Below are 9377 nucleotides of genomic sequence, written 5' to 3'. Positions count from 1 at the left end.
TTGAGTGAAAATGTCCTACATTGTGGCCCTACGTCCCTAGGAGACGCTAAATATTAGAAAAACCCTATATATAGGGAATTTCCCCTACTTCTAGCAACACTGGCTGTGTTGATATTGCACCTACGGAGTTAGTATGCCACTAATATTGAGCCCATTATTAAAAAAGAGAAAATCGTTAAATTAGTATGGGTAATAATACAAATTTGTAAAAATCGAGCAATATTCTTATGTAAGAGCTACAAGTACGTATAAGTACGATCGGCTAGTATATCAAAATTTGAAATTTGAGTAACATTGGTTAATAAATAAGAGTACTATGGCCAAATTTGGGAAAATCGAGCAATGCATATATATGGAAGCTATATCTAAATCTGTACCAATTTGCATAATATTTTGCGGGTTTGATTAATACCATAAAAGGTTACCTTGTACCAGATTTGAGTAAGATCGGTTAAGAAATGAGGCCTGTATGGTCAAACATAAGGTTATTAGGGGCGAATTTTTCAAAATCAGGTGATACATATATGGGAGCTATATCTACATCTGAACCGATTTCGATGAAATTTTGCACATATAGTTAGTACTATAGAGGACTGGATCTAGCCAACTTTTAGTAAGATCGGTTAATAAATAAGGGTTCTATGGCCAAATTTGGGAAAATCGGGCTATACATATATATATATGGGAGCTATATCAAAATATCAACCGATTTCGATGAAATTTTGCACATATAGTTAGTACTATAGAGGACTGGATCTAGCCAACTTTTAGTAAGATCGGTTAATAAATAAGGGTTCTATGGCCAAATTTGGGAAAATCGGGCGGTACATATATATGTGAGCTATAGCTAAATCTGAACCGATTTCGATGATTTTTGCACATATAGTTAGTGCTATAGAAGATTATATTTAGCCAACTTTGAGTAAGATCGGTTTATAAATAAAGGTTTTGTGGCCAAATTTGGGAAAATCGGGCGATACATATATATGAGAGCTATATCTAAATCTGAACCGATTTGGATGAAATTTTGCAGACTTGAAGGGCGATGGAAAAGATTACCTTTTGCCAAATTTGGTGACGATCCGTTTGAAAAAACGCGCAACGTGACCCCATTTGTCGCAATCGGGCGATACATATATATAGGAGCTATATCTAAATTTGATCCGATTTCTTCCAAATTCAATAGCGTTCGTCCTTGTGCCCAAAAAACTCCCTGTACCAAATTTCATCAAAATCGGTTAATAATTGCGACCGGAATCCTGTGAACAACAAATACATGGACAGACGGACGGACGGACGGACGGACACCAAGCGCTAGATCGACTCAGGAGGTGATTCTGAGTCGATCGGAGTATATTTTACGGGGTCTAAAATCAATATTTCTGGTAGGCACATTTTTTGGCCGATCAAACTTATTATACCCTGACCACTATGTGGTTTAGGGTATAAATACATTGATATATTTTGTTGCAACAACTCATATCAAAACACTACATACACATAAAAAAAAAGTATCTGTTGTCTTCCATCACGACATTAATTGGTCCAATTAATTTTTAATTGAAATGTCTTCAATCACAGAAATGATAGTATCAATTAAAAAAATAATTGAAAATCAATTAAAAAATTAATTGATCGAATTAAAAAATTAAATGATACTATTAACTTTTGTGATTGATTTTTGTTTCAATTATCAATAAATTAAATTTTTAACTGAATATTTTGTTAAAACTCAATTAAGACTTTAATTGGAAAAATTTTTCTGTGTAGAAAAAAAATAACACCAACATTTTTGCAATTAAAATTTTAATTGAATTGAATTTGAAAGAAAATATCCGTCGCCAATATGGATATTTGAGTATTAATTTGAATTATTTTTTAATAAAAAAAAATAAATTAACTGAATGAATTTAACTGAATATTTTTTAAAACTCAATTAAGACTTTAATTGGAAAAAATTTTCTGTGTAGAAAAAAAAATACCTCCAACATTTTTGCAATTAAAATTTTTATTGAATTGAATTTGAAAGGAATTTTTCCGTCGCGAATATGGATATTTGAGTATTAATTTGAATTAATTTTAATAAAACAAATAAATTAACTGAATATTTTTTAAAACTCAATTATGACTTTAATTGGAAAAATTTTCCTGTGTAGAAAAAAAAAAATACCACCAAAATTTGAGAACCGACACTTTTTTCAGAACATCGAATTTTTTCAACAACAATAGAACCAGAAGTAAAACCAACGGTATTTTTGTTTTATTATGTATACTCTAAGCAATGATGTAATAAAAAACAAAGATGAAATAAACCGTTAGTGGAAAGAATAGAAGAAGCAGAAAAAAAAATCAGCAGAGCACAACTATTATTTTGAGCGCAACTGTAAAAGTGAAGACATTCCCTAAGCATTATGGCGCGAAACATGTTTTATGTCGATGACAACACTACAATATAATTGAGCAACAATATAGGGGTTCATTTGTATGGATGGTTGGGTGTTGTGTTTGGTTTTTGTCATGCTAGCATTGTTGAAAATAGTTTGAGAGTCATTGACAGCAAGAGAGTGAGCTAAAGCAATGAGAGTACTACAATTGTTTTTTTGTTGTTGTTTATCTTAACGATGGTAATAGATAGGCTGAACTGGGGGAGTGTAGTGGGTGATTTAATGCCATACATATTTTCAAAAGGCTATAGTAGTAGTAATTTTATAAAGTATTATTTTACATATTTCGTTTAAGAAAATTTAAAACAATAAATTATATTGTTTTAACTTTAATTTGTATGTGTTTATTGCTATAGGGATGCAATCTACGTATATGTATGACAAGGTGAACAAAAGACAATTTTGATGAGATTAATAAACCGAATATAGAGAATGATTTAACTGTGATAGTATGATAAACAATCGGACCGAAAAATCGAACTACTCGTATACTTGCCACACAGAAATACATAGGTTAGGTTAGGTTATGTGGCAGCCCGATGTATCAAGCTCACTTAGACTATTCAGTCCATTGTGATGCCATAGTGGTGAACTTCTCTCTTATCACTGAGTGCTGCCCGATTCCATGTTAAGCTCAATGAGAAGGGACCTCCTTTTTATAGCCGAGTCCGAACGGCGTTCCACATTCCAGTGAAACCACTTAGAGAAGTTTTGAAACCCTCAGAAATGTCACCAGCATTACTGAGGTGGGATAATCCACCGCTGAAAAACTTTTTGGTGTTCGGTCGTAGCAGGAATCGAACCCACGACCTTGTGTATGCAAGGCGGGCATGCTAACCATTGCACCACGGTGGCTCCAGAAATACATGGACAGAAAGAGAAAAAAATGAAATCAATTGCAGAAAAGTGTCACAAAAATATTATCGCTGAAAAAATTGTGACAAATGTTAGTGTCACATAATTGCAACACTGGTTCATAGTTGCATTGACCATACTATATAATTTTGTGGTCATGATCGCCTTTACATATAAAGATAACCAATACAATGTTGTAGTTTGAAGGGTATTTGAACAATTTAATTGTGGATATCATAACAGTTGTAAATTGAGCCATTAACGAGAACTTTATAGTGCGGAACAAATTTTGTTGAAATCTAAATACATATATCGTCAGATATGATTTATAAAAAATATGTAAAGTATAGTCTGGGAGTAGCATATTTGTATATGGTCATATCGGTTTTTCAGATTATTTCTTTTTTATGGAATGTAGTACCTATGGATGAATCTAGCTTAGACGGTAAGCAATGCCATATTGGCAATAAAAATAAATATTAATTTTTTTTTTTGTTAATTTGTTAATATTCTCAATGAGAAAAGTTTCTTATTTCTGGGGTACAATTATGGAGATTGGAATCCTGGTCTATTTAATGGTTTGGTTTATTCTATCTAGATTCTTTATGAAGGGAATTGTAGAGGTAGGGAATTACCATATTAATAATATTAGATACTATTGAAAAAAAAAAAAAACTTTACAAATTTTTTTTCGATTTCTTTATTTCCATAGCATCTCCATAGCTATATGTCTCCTTTTGTATATTTGTATTTATTTCATATGATCATATTGGACTTTCTAATGGTTATTGATCTTATATTGACTATGATAAATGGTTGTTCCACAGGATTGCAAATAATTTGCAATTTTCTGCTACTAGGTTGGTTAAATGGATATGTTATTTCGTTATACCATATGAATATGTTAACTTTGAATTTATTCTTTTATAGGATTTTTTCATGTCTGTTGGTATCCAGTAGGCAAGCTGTTTCTATATATGCGATGATATAGAAAGGAAAACATGAAAATAGAAGCTGCGTAATAGAGCAAATAAAATCATTTATAAATTTCTCTAATAATGCACTCAAAAAAAAAAAAAAGTTTACTTGGATCCAAAGATTTTGACGTTCCTTTAAGGTTTTTGGTATTGATTCTGAGCCAAGATGCGGGTTTTTTAAAAAAGGAATTTTTTTTGACATATCTGGCTTTAAATCTAGGAACTATAAAATTAAAATTAGGATACTAAAAAAATTAATATTAATTAATAAAATAAATTAAAAACAAGTAAGTAAAGTAGAAAGTCGGGCGGGGCCGACTATATCATACCCTAAACCACCCTTACTGAATTAGTAAACATAAGCATTTGTGGGGTAACATTAATGTAGGTCTGGGAGATAAATGTCTGGGAGATTATGGGTGCTTTGTATCAATCTGACTATAGCTCATAGTCATTGTTGCCAGGGAAAAATTTCGGTTTATCCTACAACGACAAAAAAAAGTTCCCTACTTTCTCATATATTCCCAAACAATTTTCTCTACAATATTTTTCGTTAAATTTAAACAAATTTTACAAAACAAAAATGGTTGTAAGTACTTTATTATCTTAAAACATGAATATGCAACTTATATAACTTAGAATATAAATTTGTATTACCACCATGGTTGCCACAGTTGGTAGAATTCTACCCAAAATGGTATTTTTTTTTTGTTAAATCTCTATAAAAATAAAATTTTGAAAAAAGTTTCTATAAACAAATTTTTGTGAGAAATTTTTCTATAGAAATAAAATTTTGACAAAAAATTCTATAGAAATAAAATTTTGAGAAAAAATTCCACAGAAATAAAATTTTGAGAAAATTTTTTATAGAAATAATATTTTGACAAAAATTGCTATAGAAATACAATTTTGACAAAATTTTCTATAGAAATAAAATGTTGACAAAATTTTCTACAGTAATAAAGTTTACCACACATTGTTAAAGATCAAGCCTTGCCGGCTTCTAATTTCCTCCTCTAGAGCCACCAAAATGTAAAAATACATATATGGGAGCTATATCTAAATGTGAACCGATTTCGATGAAATTTTGCACATATAGTTAGTACTATAGAGGACTGGATCTAGCCAACTTTTAGTAAGATCGGTTAATAAATAAGGGTTCTATGGCCAAATTTAGGAAAATCGGGCTATACATATATATATATATATGGGAGCTATATCAAAATATCAACCGATTTCGATGATTTTTTGCACATATAGTTAGTGCTATAGAAGACTACATTTAGCCAAATTTGGGTATGATCGGTTTATAAATAAGGATTTTATGGCCAAATTTAGAAAAATCGGGCGGTACATATATATGGGAGCTATAGCTAAATCTGAACCGATTTCGATGATTTTTTGCACATATAGTTAGTGCTATAGAAGATTATATTTAGCCAACTTTGAGTAAGATCGGTTGATAAATAAAGTTTTTGTGGCCAAATTTGGGAAAATCGGGCGATACATATATATGAGAGCTATATCTAAATCTGAACCGATTTGGATGAAGTTTTGCAGACTTGAAGGACGATGGAAAAGATTACGTTTTGCCAAATTTGGTGACGATCCGTTTGAAAAAACGCGCAACGTGACCCCATTTGTCGAAATCGGGCGATACATATGTATGGGAGCTATATCTAAATTTGATCCGATTTCTTCAATAGCGTTCGTCCTTGTGCCCAAAAAACTCCCTATACCAAATTTCATCAAAATCGGTTAATAATTGCGACCGGAATCCTGTGAACAACAAATACATGGACAGACGGACGGACACCAAGCGCTAGATCGACTCAGGAGGTGATTCTGAGTCGATCGGTATATATTTTATGGGGTCTAAAATCAATATTTCTGGTAGGCACATTTTTTGGCCGATCAAACTTATTATACCCTGACCACTATGTGGTTTAGGGTATAAAAATTATTCTCATTTTCATTCTATTTTTCCGGTATATTAATAAAGCTATTCATGTACAAACAAATACCAGTTTAAAAATCCATATTATGACGGATATTTCGAAGTAAAAAATATTTTCTTAATTCCAAAAAAAACTTTAAACCAAAGATGCTAAATCCTCAAAATAAAGGGTGATACGGTCAAAATTTGGTCAATATAAACTTGACGTATTTCTTTCAATTTTGCATTTAAAAAACACAACCCTCATTTTGAATGTTGCTCCTATTTTGATTTTGGAATTCACTCTTCAGTTGTCAAAATGGCGTCCAAGCAAGAAGAGCAGCGTATCAAAATTTTGCTCGCGCATCGCGAAAATCCGAGCTACTCGCACGCAAAGCTGGCAAAAACGTTAAAAGTTGCCAAATCAACCGTTACAAATGTAATTAAAGTGTTTGGGGAACGTTTGTCGATAGCCAGGAAGTCTGGATCGGGGGGAAATCGAAAACCGGAATCCGCTGAGACGACAAAGATAGTTGCCGGTAGTTTCAAGCGAAACCCTAACCTCTCTCTCCGAGATGCCGCAAATAAGCTGGGTGTATCGTCTACAGCCGTGCATCGAGCCAAAAAACGAGCCGGACTATCGACTTACAAGAAGGTAGTGACTCCAAATCGCGATGATAAACAAAATACGACGACCAAAGCGCGATCCCGGAGGCTGTACACGACGATGCTGACGAAGTTTGACTGCGTGGTAATGGACGACGAAACCTACGTCAAAGCCGACTACAAGCAGCTTCCGGGACAGGAGTTTTATACGGCAAAAGGAAGGGGAAAGGTAGCAGATATTTTCAAGCACATAAAACTGTCAAAGTTCGCAAAGAAATATCTGGTTTGGCAAGCCATCTGTACCTGTGGCTTGAAAAGCAGCATTTTCATAGCTTCCGGGACTGTCAACCAAGAAATTTACGTGAAAGAGTGTTTGAATAAACGTCTGCCGCCTGTTCCGTACTGTTTTGGCCGGATTTGGCATCTTGCCATTACGGTAAAAAGGCCATGGAGTGGTACGCCGCCAACAACGTGCAGGTGGTTCCCAAGGACAAGAACCCTCCCAACACGCCAGAGCTCCGCCCAATTGAGAAATACTGGGCTATTGTCAAGCGGAACCTAAAGAAGACAAAAAAAAAACTGCTAAGGACGAGCAGCAGTTCAAGGCAAACTGGCTTTCTGCGGCGAAGAAGGTGGACAAGGTGGCTGTACAAAATCTGATGGCAGGTGTCAAGCGTGAGGCCCGGCAATTCGGATTTGGAAAAGCGAAAGCCTAACTGAATATTTTTCCTGAATTTTATACTAATTGAACTTGAAAAAGAAATTTAATTTGATTTTTTAAATAAACGATTTCACCGATTTACACGCGTTTTCCCTTGACCAAATTTTGTCCGTATCACCCTTTCAGTCTTAGCCTATAATTGAAGCGTTTTTATCTTAAATCTAAAAATTCAATATTTCAGTTAATTTAATGACGATTTCTTTAAATCAAAAATGTGTCTCTTTACTTTATCGAAAATTTGCATCTGTTTGAAGTCATGCAACTTTAACCAGAGATGGTCTGTATCAAACATTTTTAGGTTTGCGACTGTCGCAAAGTTGTAAACGTCGTAAACGTCACATACGCGTCGTAAATGTAGAAAAAGTAACAAAAGTCGCAAACTCAAAGTACTTTAGTCGCGTCAGCTAGGTAGCGAATTCGATGATAGCCAAGACGATGGTATGTGCGAAGAAGTTGCAGTTCTTAGGAATGTTAACAATTTTCGGTTTTAGTCCTCACATTTTCCCTATTGCCTTTTGCACGAGTACAGGGTAACCGTGGATTTTCTCGTCCTTTCTTAGCTTTAAGTTCAGTCTCCAGTCCAATATAACCCCAAGGTATTTTGCACACTCACCAACGGGAATTTCGATACCACCTAAGAAAATAGGCTTGACCATGGAAAAACTTTCACACATTTCTGCAGAAACTAACAGCGAATGCTGTTAATCTAAATTAAAAAATTTTCAGGATTTCTTCTATTCAAAATTTGGTTTTCTACAGTAGGTTTACGACTTTTGCGACATACGTATTATACCGTCGCAAATGTATGTCGCAAAAGTCACAGTTTGTGACAGGCCAACCCTGACTTTAACGAAGGGACGCAAATTTTCAAAATATGTGTCCTAAATATAATGAAAAAAAAATTTTTGAAGCAAAGATTATAAACATTGTTAAACCCTCCACCATAGGATAGGGGTATATTAACTTTGTCATTCCGTTTGTAATACAACGAAATATTGCTTTAAGACCACATAAAGTATATATATTCTGGGTCGTGGTGAAATTCTGATTCGGTCTGAGCATGTCCGTCTGTCCGTCTGTTGAAATCACGCTAACTTCCGAACAAAACAAGCTATCGACTTGAAACTTTTCACAAGTAGTTGTTATTAATGTAGGTCAGATGGTATTGTAAATGGGCCATATCGGTCCACTTTTACGTATAGCCCCCATATAAATTTCCCAAATTTGGCTTGGGGATCCTCTAAGAGAAGCAAATTTCATTCGATCGGGATGAAATTTGGTACATGGTGTAAGGATATGGTCTGTAACAACCATGCAAAAAATTGGTCCACATCGGTTTATAATTATATATAGCCCCCATATAAACCGATCCCCCGATTTGACTTGTGGAGACTCTAAGAGAAGCAAATTTCATCCGATCCGGCTGAAATTTGGTACATGGTGTTAGTATATGGTCTCTAACATCCGTGCCAAAATTGGTCCACATCGGTCCATAATTATATATAGCCCCCATATAAACCGATCACCAGATTTGACCTCCGGAGCCTTTTGGAAGACCAAAATTCATCTGATTCACTTGAAATTTGGTACGTGGTGTTAGTATATGGTCTCAAATACCCATGCAAAAATTGGTCGAAATCGGTCTATAATTATATATAGCCCCCATATAAACCGATCCCCCGATTTGGCTTGTGGAGACTCTAAGGGAAGCAAATTTCATCCGATCCGGCTGAAATTTGGTACGTGGTGTTAGTATATGGTCTCAAATACCCATGCACAAATTGGTCGAAATCGGTCTATAATTATATATAGCCCCCATATAAACCGATCCCCCGATT

This window comes from Haematobia irritans, chromosome 5 (assembly GCF_050003625.1).
Source record: "Haematobia irritans isolate KBUSLIRL chromosome 5, ASM5000362v1, whole genome shotgun sequence".
In the NCBI taxonomy this organism is placed as follows: Eukaryota; Metazoa; Arthropoda; class Insecta; order Diptera; family Muscidae; genus Haematobia; species Haematobia irritans.
Note: the sequence above shows the minus strand (reverse complement) of the source record.